Here is a 13855-nt window from a genome sequence, read left to right on the forward strand (position 1 = left end):
TCTCCCAGGCAAGGAGGAAGTGTTTTAATCTTCCACTTACCTGGGACCTGGCGTCATTGACAAAAAACGATCCCCCTGGAAGGTTTTCCCCTTGTTCCTTGGTTCCTTACACTTCAAGTCTTTCTGCGTTGGTTGCCCCTCCTCTTGAATTTTGGTATGCTCAACTGGGGGAACCTTTTTTTTTTTTTTTTTTTTTTAAGAGTCTCCTGCTTTATCCAGGATCTCGTCGAGAGTGAATCCGAAGAGATAATTTCCCTCAAAGGGAAAACCACAAAGCCTGGACTTTGAATTGAAGTCGCCTCTCCAGTTCTTTAACCAGAGGGCTCTTCTGGCAGAATTTGACAGGGCACAGGTTCGGGATGTCAGGCGAACGGCATCCGCTGAGGCTTCAGCGAGAAAGTCTGGTGCTTTGGCTATACTGTGTAGACATGCTAGCAGCTCGTCCCGAGGGCATTTATTCCGGATCTTGTAATTGAGCCAGCCATACACTTAAGGATCTCGCCGTGCATATTGCAGCTATGTTTGAACGCTGTGGCCCCCGTCTCCCAAGATCTTTTCAGAAAACTCTCTACTTTCCTATCAAGAGGGTCCTTCAGAAGTCCTGCACCCTAAAAATGGGAGAGAGGAGTTCCTGGAGACTTTGCATACCGCCACATCTATTTTGGGTGCCTTGTCCCAAACTTCTGAGTCCTCTGCTCCGAAAGGGTATTTTCTCTTAATCAGTTTGGGGGTGTAAGCCTGTCTGTTTTTTTCCCATTCCCTTTTGATTAGCTGGGTAATGGTTTTGTGAACTGGAAAACACTTAGGTTTCTTGCTTCCCCCAAACATTTGATCCTGAACGGACCTGGGCTCCCTTCACCTCTTCCACTTTCATAGTAGCTCTCTCTTTCACTAGCCTACTAGTTTCCTCAGGCGGAAAACATGAGGTGTCCTTCGTCTGAAGAGGATGATGACGATGTGGAACCTGTATCAAAGCTTCCTCGCTGGCCTTCCTCCCCGTCGTTTTCTGAACTAGAGCTCCCGCTAGCTTCTCTTGCCGCTGTGCCGGCCTTTAACCCTTTAAACGATTTTTTCATTTTGCTTCTAATCATGGATCGCATATTATCCATCAATGAGGAGGACTCTTCCGAGAAGGTTCTCTCAATGCAATCCTTGCATAGTCGTTTAGTGCAGGCGGCGACTAGCTTACATTTGTATAGCGCACGTTCCTTGTGCTTAGATTTGGCTTGAGTTTTCCTAAGCAATGTACAGAAAGAAAGTGGACACATTTAATAAGGTTTTTCCAGGGTTTCACCCCTGACTTACCCCACCTAATGCAGGACTACCGAGGTCGGAGGGGCTGCTTCCATGGGTTCTCCGGGCTGAGTTGTGGCCTCCATCTTTTAAAACCTGTGCAGCACTGGATGGAGGTAGGGGGGGGGGGGGGGCGAGCTTTTATCCTCTTCCTGCCCCCCCCCCCAGAAATACGCCCATCTGGGGAATCACTCTGCCCCTCGGGCCGTGCCCCCAGATGACGCCCCCCGCTCTGTCCCGGGGACGCACCAACCAATCTAGGTCGTGCCCCAGGGACCCATCGCTGTCAGGCTCCCAGCGGATGTGACAAGAAGCCGGCGGGGATTTCGGGAAGCCACTTTGCCGCGATAGGTCGTGCCCCCGGAACAGATGTCACGCTTGCCCAGAGATGCCGCCTTGCGTGCGACTTCACCGCTCCGGAGGCCGGCATCTGGAGAAGCGCTGCCTGCCTCCCCCGGAGAGAACCCAGACGCCAGGTCTGCAAGGAAACCACCGCAGAGCTTCTAAGGTCATTTCTTCACTCCCCCCCGAAAGCGCCAGGGGAGCTGTAGGTTCTCCTCAAGGACAGGAAACCACTGAGGCATGACATATGGGGGGGGGGGGGGGGGGGGTGTCTGCCTTTTAAACCTGTAGGGTTTCCTGTCCTTAGGGCGGACCCTCTCTCCTTGGGTTCTTTCGTGGGGAATGGGAAAAACAGCATCATGAGCGATCACTGGGTCTACTGTCAGGTCATCTGCAGGCAGCAAGTGAGGACATTGTTCACCCGGAGGTGAAGTCTGCTGCTAAAATCCGCTGCTGCTAAAATCCTCAAATCTCTTGTCAACCAAACCACTAGTAAAGCTTCCCAAGTCCACTGACCGTCTCAACGCTTCCCATTCTGGATGGAAGGTGATGTGACCGCTGCAGTTAATCAGCAGAAGCATCACCACTGTAGGCCGTGACTGGCTGTCAAAGTCACATGACTGTGTGGTCGGAAGAGGAAACATGGAGACCGGCGGACGGCCCTGGGAAGGAGCAGCGGCCGTGGTAGAGTGAAGGCGACGGGCCCTTGGAGAGGGTCGGTGGGCATCAATGTAAACTACGATGCCCCCGTCACAGAATTTGGGACAAGTGCAGATACTTATTGTTGTGTTTCTAAGCCAAAGATCCCTTCAAAAGTGCAGCATGAGGTCAGTGTGAACACGCCCGAGATCACAGCATGAGCCTCGTCCTGATGATCGGTGAGGGTCTCACACACAGTGGTCAGTCCTAGAGATCACAAGCTATAGATACAAGGTAGGGGGCGCTGTACAAACAGTATATGGGGGGCAGGAGGTACAAGGAGGCCCACTGTGAGCGTATGCACCACATGTCCCAGAAGACATGGCAGTGGGACGACGCGGAGCCCACGAAACGGCTGAACGCAGCTTTCGCTGTGACTGGAGTAGAAGCCGTGATATCCACAAGAAGTAATGCTGAGTATCCTCCCATGACTCTCCCCACACTGCAGAGGGTTTGCTACAGTGTATCAGTGTAGAAAATAGTGATCTCTGTCCTGTCCCGAAGCCACTAGATCCCACAGTGAGAAGGACGTGGACAAGCAGGAAGCCCTCAGAGAGATCTCATAAAGAGTGAAGAAATTACCCACAAGGTATTGTCCAGAAGTTACCGCAGCGAGTGCTGCCCCCAGCTGTAATACCGGGTATGACGGAGGGCAGGCCACACGGCTGTACACAGCCTCATTACTAATGCGCTGACGCCACCTGCTGCCTCATCACAGGAGCTGCACTCAGATTTAACCCTACGAGGACGTGAGCGCTGCTCGGCTCCTGGATAAGGGATCGCAGCTTCTACCAAAATCAAGAGAAGGACAAGCGGGAAATCCTCCGTCCTGAGGCTGTGTGCACACGATGTGTTTTTCATGCGTCTATGCTGTGGAGTTTCCGCAGCGGAAACGCATCAAAAAAGCATGGTAATCCTCACCCCATGGTCCCCAATGGCATTCCGCAATGTCAATGCACATGCTGCGGATTTTTCCGCAGCGCTCATAAATCCACAGCATGTTCATTAATTTTGCGGTAGCGCAGCGGAACTCCCGCCATTGACTTGCATTGAGACGCATAGAATCCGTGTCTGTACATTTGTATAAGCGGCTTCTATGCGTCTCTATGTGCGGATGGTACCCAGTTCTGGAGGAGAGGAGACTCTCATCCAGACCTGGGCACCATTGTACCTGTAAAAAAAGAATAAAATAACAAACAAAGTTTATACTCACCTGTCCGGCGTCTTCTCTCTGAATGCCGACATCGCTTGAGGACCTGCGGTGACGTCACAGTCATGTGACCGCAGGCCCTTCACCGCTCTGTCTCGCGATATGCCGGCAGCCGGGAACCAGCCAGGAAGCAGCGCTGCAGCCACGCCGGGGCATCGGAGGTGAGTATAGCTTTATTTGTTTTAATTTTTACGGTCACACTGTATAAATCCATGCTGTTTGCATGGATTTATACAGTGTGACCTAGTTGTCAAGCACTTTCCAAGTGATGCTATGGCCTGGAAAACACATGTACAATCCGCATGCACAATCCGCATGCACAATCCGCATGCACAATCCGCATGCACAATCCGCATGCGTTTTTTCTGCCAGGGAGATGCAGAAATGCTGTAGAAATTTTCTGCTTCATTTCTGCATCGTGGGCACATAGCCTAATGCTCCAGATCCCCGGAGCAGAGGGCGAGCAAGGAAAGACCAGCGACACCGGGAGGGGAGCGTCACACAGTCAGCATGGGGGGAGGGAGGTCACACAGTCAGTATGGGGGGAGGGGAGGTCACACAGTCAGTAGGGGGGGGGGGGTCACACATTCAGTATGGGGGGGGGAGAAGAGATCACACAGTGAGTATGGGGGGGGGAGAAGAGATCACACAGTGAGTATGGGGGGGGGGGGGAGATCACACATTCAGTATGGGGGGAGGGGAGGTCACACAGTCAGTATGGGGGGAGGGAGGTCACACAGTCAGTATGGGGGGGGGGGGAGAAGAGATCACACAGTCAGTATGGGGGGGGGAGATCACACAGTCAGTATGGGGGGAGGGAGGAAGAGATCACACAGTCAGTATGGGGGGGGAGATCACACAGTCAGTATGGGGGGAGGGAGGAAGAGATCACACAGTCAGTATGGGGGGGGGGAGAGATCACACAGTCAGTATGGGGGGAGGGGAGGTCACACAGTCAGTATGGGGGGAGGGAGGTCACACAGTCAGTATGGGGGGGGGGGAGATCACACATTCAGTATGGGGGGGGGGAGATTACACATTCAGTATGGGGGGAGGGAGGTCACACAGTCAGTAGGGGGGAGAGAAGAGATCACACAGTCAGTATGGGGGGAGGGGAGGTCACACAGTCAGTATGGGGGGAGGGAGGTCACACAGTCAGTATGGGGAGGGAGAAGAGATCACACAGTCAGTATGGGGGGGGGGGGAGGTCACACATTCAGTATGGGGGGGGGGTCACACATTCAGTATGGGGGGGGGAGATCACACATTCAGTATGGAGGGAGGGGAGGTCACACAGTCAGTATGGGGGGAGGGAGGTCACACAGTCAGTATGGGGGGAGGGAGGTCACACAGTCAGTATGGGGGGGGGGGAGGTCACACATTCAGTATGGGGGGGGGGAGATCACACAGTCAGTATGGGGGGAGGGGAGGTCACACAGTCAGTATGGGGGGAGGGGAGGTCACACAGTCAGTATGGGGGGGGGGAATCACACAGTCAGTATGGGGGGGGGGAAGAGATCACACAGTCAGTATGGGGGGGGGAGAGATCACACAGTCAGTATGGGGGGGGGGAGAGATCACACAGTCAGTATGGGGGGAGAGATCACACAGTCAGTATGGGGGGGGAGAAGAGATCACACATTCAGTATGGGGGGGGGAGATCACACAGTCAGTATGGAGGGGGGGGGAGATCACACATTCAGTATGGGGGGGAGGGAGGTCACACAGTCAGTATGGGGGGAGGGGAGATCACACATTCAGTATGGGGGGGAGGGAGGTCACACAGTCAGTATGGGGGGAGGGGAGGGCACACAGTCAGCATGGGGGGAGGGGAGGGCACACATTCAGTATGGGGGGGAGAGATCACACATTCAGTATGGGGGGGGGGGGAGAGCTCACACAGTCAGTATGGGGGGAGGGGAGGTCACACAGTCAGTATGGGGGGAGGGGAGGTCACACAGTCAGTATGGGGGGGAGATCACACATTCAGTATGGGAGGAGGGGAGGTCACACAGTCAGTATGGGGGGAGGGGAGATCACACAATCAGTATGGGGGGGGAGGTCACACATTCAGTATGGGGGGGGAGATCACACATTCAGTATGGGGGGGGGAGATCACACATTCAGTATGGGGGGGGGGGAGGTCACACAGTCAGTATGGGGGGAGGGAGGTCACACAGTCAGTATGGGGGGAGGGAGGTCACACATTCAGTATGGGGGGGGGGGGAGAAGAGATCACACATTCAGTATGGGGGGGGGGAGAAGAGATCACACATTCAGTATGGGGGGGGGAGATCACACATTCAGCATGGGGGGGGAGAGAGGTCACACAGTCAGTAGGGGGGGGGGGAGAAGAGATCACACAGTCAGTATGGGGGGAGGGGAGGTCACACAGTCAAGTATGGGGGGGGGATCACACAGTCAGTATGGGGGGGGAAGAGATCACACAGTCAGTATGGGGGGGGAGAGATCACACAGTCAGTATGGGGGGGGGAGAGATCACACATTCAGCAGGGGGGGAGGGAGGTCACACAGTCAGCATGGGGGGAGGGGAGGGCACACAGTCAGCATGGGGGGAGGGGAGGGCACACATTCAGTATGGGGGGGGGGAGAAGAGATCACACAGTCAGTATGGGGGGAGGGGAGGTCACACAGTCAGTATGGGGGGAGGGGAGGTCACACAGTCAGTATGGGGGGAGGGGAGGTCACACAGTCAGTATGGGGGGAGGGGAGGTCACACAGTCAGTATGGGGGGAGGGGAGGTCACACAGTCAGTATGGGGGGAGGGGAGAGCACACAGTCAGTATGGGGGGGGGTCACACATTCAGTATGGGGGGGGGGAATCACACATTCAGTATGGGGGGAGGGTAGGTCACACAGTCAGTAGGGGGGGGGGTCACACATTCAGTATGGGGGGGGGTCACACATTCAGTATGGGGGGGGGAGATCACACATTCAGTATGGGGGGGGAGAAGAGATCACACAGTCAGTATGGGGGGGGGGAGAAGAGATCACACAGTCAGTATGGGGGGGGGGAAGAGATCACACAGTCAGTATGGGTGGGGAGAAGAGATCACACAGTCAGTATGGGGGGGGGGAGAAGAGATCACACAGTCAGTATGGGGGGGGGGAGAAGAAATCACACAGTCAGTATGGGGGGGGGGAGAAGAAATCACACAGTCAGTATGGGGGGAGGGGAGGTCACACAGTCAGTATGGGGGGAGGGAGGTCACACAGTCAGTATGGGGGGAGGGAGGTCACACAGTCAGTATGGGGGGAGGGAGGTCACACAGTCAGTATGGGGGGAGGGAGGTCACACAGTCAGTATGGGGGGAGGGAGGTCACACAGTCAGTATGGGGGGAGGGAGGTCACACAGTCAGTATGGGGGGGAGGGAGGTCACACAGTCAGTATGGGGGGGAGGGAGGTCACACAGTCAGTATGGGGGGGAGGGAGGTCACACAGTCAGTATGGGGGGGAGGGAGGTCACACAGTCAGTATGGGGGGGAGGGAGGTCACACAGTCAGTATGGGGGGGAGGGAGGTCACACAGTCAGTATGGGGGGGAGGGAGGTCACACAGTCAGTATGGGGGGGGAGGGAGGTCACACAGTCAGTATGGGGGGGGGGGAGGGAGGTCACACAGTCAGTATGGGGGGGAGGGAGGTCACACAGTCAGTATGGGGGGGAGGGGAGGTCACACAGTCAGTATGGGGGGGGTCACACATTCAGTATGGGGGGGGGAGATCACACAGTCAGTATGGGGGGGAGAGATCACACAGTCAGTATGGGGGGGGAAGAGATCACACAGTCAGTATGGGGGGGGAGAAGAGATCACACAGTCAGTATGGGGGGGGGGGAAGAGATCACACAGTCAGTATGGGGGGGGGGAGAGATCACACAGTCAGTATGGGGGGGGAGAAGAAATCACACAGTCAGTATGGGGGGAGGGGAGGTCACACAGTCAGTATGGGGGGAGGGAGGTCACACAGTCAGTATGGGGGAGGGAGGTCACACAGTCAGTATGGGGGGAGGGAGGTCACACAGTCAGTATGGGGGGGGAGAGATCACACAGTCAGTATGGGGGGGGAGAGATCACACAGTCAGTATGGGGGGGGGGAGATCACACATTCAGTATGGGGGGAGGGGAGGTCACACAGTCAGTATGGGGGGGGAGGGAGGTCACAGTCAGTATGGGGGGAGGGAGGTCACAGTCAGTATGGGGGGAGGGAGGTCACAGTCAGTATGGGGGGAGGGAGGTCACACACAGTATGGGGGGAGGGGAGATCACACATTCAGTATGGGGGGGGAGATCACACATTCAGTATGGGGGGGGGGGGAGATCACACATTCAGTATGGGGGGGGGGGGGAGGTCACACAGTCAGTATGGGGGGAGGGAGCTCACACAGTCAGTATGGGGGGGGGGAAGAGATCACACAGTCAGTATGGGGGGGGGGAAGAGATCACACATTCAGTATGGGGGGGGGAGAAGAGATCACACATTCAGTATGGGGGGGGAGATCACACATTCAGCATGGGGGGGGAGAGAGGTCACACAGTCAGTAGGGGGGGGAGAAGAGATCACACAGTCAGTATGGGGGGGGAGATCACACAGTCAGTATGGGGGGGGGGAGATCACACAGTCAGTATGGGGGGGGAGAAGAGATCACACAGTCAGTATGGGGGGGGGGAGAAGAGATCACACAGTCAGTATGGGGGGGGGAAGAGATCACACAGTCAGTATGGGGGGGGAGAAGAGATCACACAGTCAGTATGGGGGGGGGGAGAAGAGATCACACAGTCAGTATGGGGGGGGGAGAAGAGATCACACAGTCAGTATGGGGGGGGGGAGAAGAAATCACACAGTCAGTATGGGGGGAGGGGAGGTCACACAGTCAGTATGGGGGGAGGGAGGTCACACAGTCAGTATGGGGGGAGGGAGGTCACACAGTCAGTATGGGGGGAGGGAGGTCACACAGTCAGTATGGGGGGAGGGAGGTCACACAGTCAGTATGGGGGGAGGGAGGTCACACAGTCAGTATGGGGGGAGGGAGGTCACACAGTCAGTATGGGGGGGAGGGAGGTCACACAGTCAGTATGGGGGGGAGGGAGGTCACACAGTCAGTATGGGGGGGAGGGAGGTCACACAGTCAGTATGGGGGGGAGGGAGGTCACACAGTCAGTATGGGGGGGAGGGAGGTCACACAGTCAGTATGGGGGGGAGGGAGGTCACACAGTCAGTATGGGGGGGAGGGAGGTCACACAGTCAGTATGGGGGGGAGGGAGGTCACACAGTCAGTATGGGGGGGGAGGGAGGTCACACAGTCAGTATGGGGGGGAGGGAGGTCACACAGTCAGTATGGGGGGGAGGGGAGGTCACACAGTCAGTATGGGGGGGGTCACACATTCAGTATGGGGGGGGGAGATCACACAGTCAGTATGGGGGGGGGAGAGATCACACAGTCAGTATGGGGGGGGAAGAGATCACACAGTCAGTATGGGGGGGGAGAAGAGATCACACAGTCAGTATGGGGGGGGGGAAGAGATCACACAGTCAGTATGGGGGGGGGAGAGATCACACAGTCAGTATGGGGGGGGAGAAGAAATCACACAGTCAGTATGGGGGGAGGGGAGGTCACACAGTCAGTATGGGGGGAGGGAGGTCACACAGTCAGTATGGGGGAGGGAGGTCACACAGTCAGTATGGGGGGAGGGAGGTCACACAGTCAGTATGGGGGGGGGGAGAGATCACACAGTCAGTATGGGGGGGGAGAGATCACACAGTCAGTATGGGGGGGGGGAGATCACACATTCAGTATGGGGGGAGGGGAGGTCACACAGTCAGTATGGGGGGGGAGGGAGGTCACAGTCAGTATGGGGGGAGGGAGGTCACAGTCAGTATGGGGGGAGGGAGGTCACAGTCAGTATGGGGGGAGGGAGGTCACACACAGTATGGGGGGAGGGGAGGTCACACAGTCAGTATGGGGGGGGAGATCACACATTCAGTATGGGGGGGGAGATCACACATTCAGTATGGGGGGGGGGGGGGGGGAGATCACACATTCAGTATGGGGGGGGGAGGTCACACAGTCAGTATGGGGGGAGGGAGCTCACACAGTCAGTATGGGGGGGGGGAAGAGATCACACAGTCAGTATGGGGGGGGGGAAGAGATCACACATTCAGTATGGGGGGGGGAGAAGAGATCACACATTCAGTATGGGGGGGGGGGAGATCACACATTCAGCATGGGGGGGGAGAGAGGTCACACAGTCAGTAGGGGGGGGAGAAGAGATCACACAGTCAGTATGGGGGGAGGGGAGGTCACACAGTCAGTATGGGGGGGGGAATCACACAGTCAGTATGGGGGGGGAAGAGATCACACAGTCCGTATGGGGGGGGGAGAGATCACACAGTCAGTATGGGGGGGGGGAGAGATCACACAGTCAGTATGGGGGGGGGAGAAGAGATCACACATTCAGTATGGGGGGGGAGAAGAGATCACACATTCAGTATGGGGGGGAGGGAGGTCACACAGTCAGCATGGGGGGAGGGGAGGGCACACAGTCAGCATGGGGGGAGGGGAGGGCACACATTCAGTATGGGGGGGGGGAGAGATCACACATTCAGTATGGGGGGGGGAGAAGAGATCACACAGTCAGTATGGGGGGAGGGGAGGTCACACAGTCAGTATGGGGGGAGGGGAGGTCACACAGTCAGTATGGGGGGAGGGGAGGTCACACAGTCAGTATGGGGGGAGGGGAGAGCACACAGTCAGTATGGGGGGAGGGTCACACATTCAGTATGGGGGGGGAATCACACATTCAGTATGATGGGAGGGTAGGTCACACAGTCAGTAGGGGGGGGGGGGTCACACATTCAGTATGGGGGGGGTCACACATTCAGTATGGGGGGGGAGATCACACATTCAGTATGGGGGGGGGGAGATCACACAGTCAGTATGGGGGAGGGGGGGGAGATCACACAGTCAGTATGGGGGGGGGAGAAGAGATCACACAGTCAGTATGGGGGGGGAGAAGAGATCACACAGTCAGTATGGGGGGGAGGGAGGTCACACAGTCAGTATGGGGGGGAGGGAGGTCACACAGTCAGTATGGGGGGGAGGGAGGTCACACAGTCAGTATGGGGGGGAGGGGAGGTCACACAGTCAGTATGGGGGGGGTCACACATTCAGTATGGGGGGGTCACACATTCAGTATGGGGGGGGGGGGAGATCACACAGTCAGTATGGGGGGGGAGAAGAGATCACACAGTCAGTATGGGGGGGGAGAGATCACACAGTCAGTATGGGGGGGGAGAAGAGATCACACAGTCAGTATGGGGGGGGAGAAGAGATCACACAGTCAGTATGGGGGGGGGAGAAGAGATCACACAGTCAGTATGGGGGGAGGGGAGGTCACACAGTCAGTATGGGGGGAGGGAGGTCACACAGTCAGTATGGGGGGAGGGAGGTCACACAGTCAGTATGGGGGGAGGGAGGTCACACAGTCAGTATGGGGGGAGGGAGGTCACACAGTCAGTATGGGGGGAGGGAGGTCACACAGTCAGTATGGGGGGGAGGGAGGTCACACAGTCAGTATGGGGGGGAGGGAGGTCACAGTCAGTATGGGGGGGAGGGAGGTCACACAGTCAGTATGGGGGGGAGGGAGGTCACACAGTCAGTATGGGGGGAGGGAGGTCACACAGTCAGTATGGGGGGGAGGGAGGTCACACAGTCAGTATGGGGGGGAGGGAGGTCACACAGTCAGTATGGGGGGGAGGGAGGTCACACAGTCAGTATGGGGGGGAGGGAGGTCACACAGTCAGTATGGGGGGGAGGGAGGTCACACAGTCAGTATGGGGGGGAGGGAGGTCACACAGTCAGTATGGGGGGGAGGGAGGTCACACAGTCAGTATGGGGGGGAGGGGAGGTCACACAGTCAGTATGGGGGGGGTCACACATTCAGTATGGGGGGGTCACACATTCAGTATGGGGGGGGGGGGAGATCACACAGTCAGTATGGGGGGGGGAGAGATCACACAGTCAGTATGGGGGGGGGGAGAAGAGATCACACAGTCAGTATGGGGGGGGGGGGGAGAAGAGATCACACAGTCAGTATGGGGGGGGGGGAAGAGATCACACAGTCAGTATGGGGGGGGGAGAAGAAATCACACAGTCAGTATGGGGGGAGGGGAGGTCACACAGTCAGTATGGGGGGAGGGAGGTCACACAGTCAGTATGGGGGAGGGAGGTCACACAGTCAGTATGGGGGGAGGGAGGTCACACAGTCAGTATGGGGGGGGGGAGAGATCACACAGTCAGTATGGGGGGGGGGGAGAGATCACACAGTCAGTATGGGGGGGGGGGGGAGATCACACATTCAGTATGGGGGGAGGGGAGGTCACACAGTCAGTATGGGGGGGGAGGGAGGTCACACAGTCAGTATGGGGGGGAGGGAGGTCACAGTCAGTATGGGGGGAGGGAGGTCACAGTCAGTATGGGGGGAGGGAGGTCACACACAGTATGGGGGGAGGGAGGTCACACAGTCAGTATGGGGGGGGGAGATCACACATTCAGTATGGGGGGGGAGATCACACATTCAGTATGGGGGGGGGAGATCACACATTCAGTATGGGGGGAGGGGAGGTCACACAGTCAGTATGGGGGGGAGGGAGGTCACACAGTCAGTATGGGGGGGAGGGAGGTCACACAGTCAGCATGGGGGGGGAGGGAGGTCACACAGTCAGTATGGGGGGAGGGGAGGTCACACAGTCAGCATGGGGGGAGGGGAGGGCACACAGTCAGCATGGGGGGAGGGGAGGGCACACAGTCAGTATGGGGGGAGGGGAGGGCACACAGTCAGCATGGGGGGAGGGGAGGGCACACAGTCAGCATGGGGGGAGGGGAGGGCACACAGTCAGCATGGGGGGAGGGGAGGGCACACAGTCAGCATGGGGGGGAGAAGAGATCACACAGTCAGCATGGGGGGAGGGGAGGTCACACAGTCAGCATGGGGGGAGGGAGGTCACACAGTCAGCATGGGGGGAGGGAGGTCACACAGTCAGCATGGGGGGAGGGAGGTCACACAGTCAGTATGGGGGGAGGGAGGTCACACAGTCAGTATGGGGGGAGGGAGGTCACACAGTCAGTATGGGGGGAGGGAGGTCACACAGTCAGTAGGGGGAGAGGGAGGTCACACAGTCAGTATGGGGGAGGGAGGTCACACAGTCAGTATGGGGGGAGGGAGGTCACACATTCAGTATGGGGGGAGGGAGGTCACACATTCAGTATGGGGGGAGGGAGGTCACACATTCAGTATGGGGGGAGGGAGGTCACACATTCAGTATGGGGGGGGGGAAGAGATCACACAGTGAGTATGGGGGGGGAGAAGAGATCACACAGTCAGTATGGGGGGTGAAAGATCACACAGTCAGTATGGGGGGGGGGGAGAAGAGATCACACAGTCAGTATGGGTGGGGGAGAAGAGATCACACAGTCAGTATGGGGGGGGGAGGTCACACAGTCAGTATGGGGGGGGAGGTCACACAGTCAGTATGGGGGGGAGGGGAGGGCACACAGTCAGTATGGGGGGGAGGGGAGGGCACACAGTCAGTATGGGGGGGAGGGGAGGGCACACAGTTAGCATGGGGGGGGGGGAGATCACACAGTTAGCATGGGGGGGGAGATCACACATTCAGTATGGGGGGGGGAAGAGATCACACAGTCAGTATGGGGGGAGGTCACATTCAGTATGGGGGGGGGAGATCACACATTCAGTATGGGGGGAGGGGAGATCACACAGTCAGTATGGGGGGGGGAGATCACACATTCAGTATGGGGGGGAGGGGAGGTCACACAGTCAGTATGGGGGGGAGGGAGGTCACACAGTCAGTATGGGGGGGGAGGGGAGGGCACACAGTCAGCATGGGGGGGGGATCACACAGTCAGTATGGGGGGGGGGAGAAGAGATCACACAGTCAGTATGGGGGGAGGGGAGGTCACACAGTCAGTATAGGGGAGGGGAGGTCACACAGTCAGTATGGGGGGAGATCACACATTCAGTATGGGGGGAGGGGAGGTCACACAGTCAGTATGGGGGGAGGGGAGGTCACACAGTCAGTAGGGGGGGGGTCACACAGTCAGTAGGGGGGGGGGGTCACACATTCAGTATGGGGGGGGGAGAAGAGATCACACAGTGAGTATGGGGGGGGGAGAAGAGATCACACAGTGAGTATGGGGGGGGGGAGAAGAGATCACACAGTGAGTATGGGGGGGGAGAAGAGATCACACAGTCAGTATGGGGGGGGGGAGATC

The sequence above is a fragment of the Phyllobates terribilis genome, unplaced genomic scaffold (assembly GCF_046119375.1).
Source record: "Phyllobates terribilis strain yellow unplaced genomic scaffold, ASM4611937v1 Scaffold_11__3_contigs__length_659146591, whole genome shotgun sequence".
NCBI classification, from domain to species: Eukaryota; Metazoa; Chordata; class Amphibia; order Anura; family Dendrobatidae; genus Phyllobates; species Phyllobates terribilis.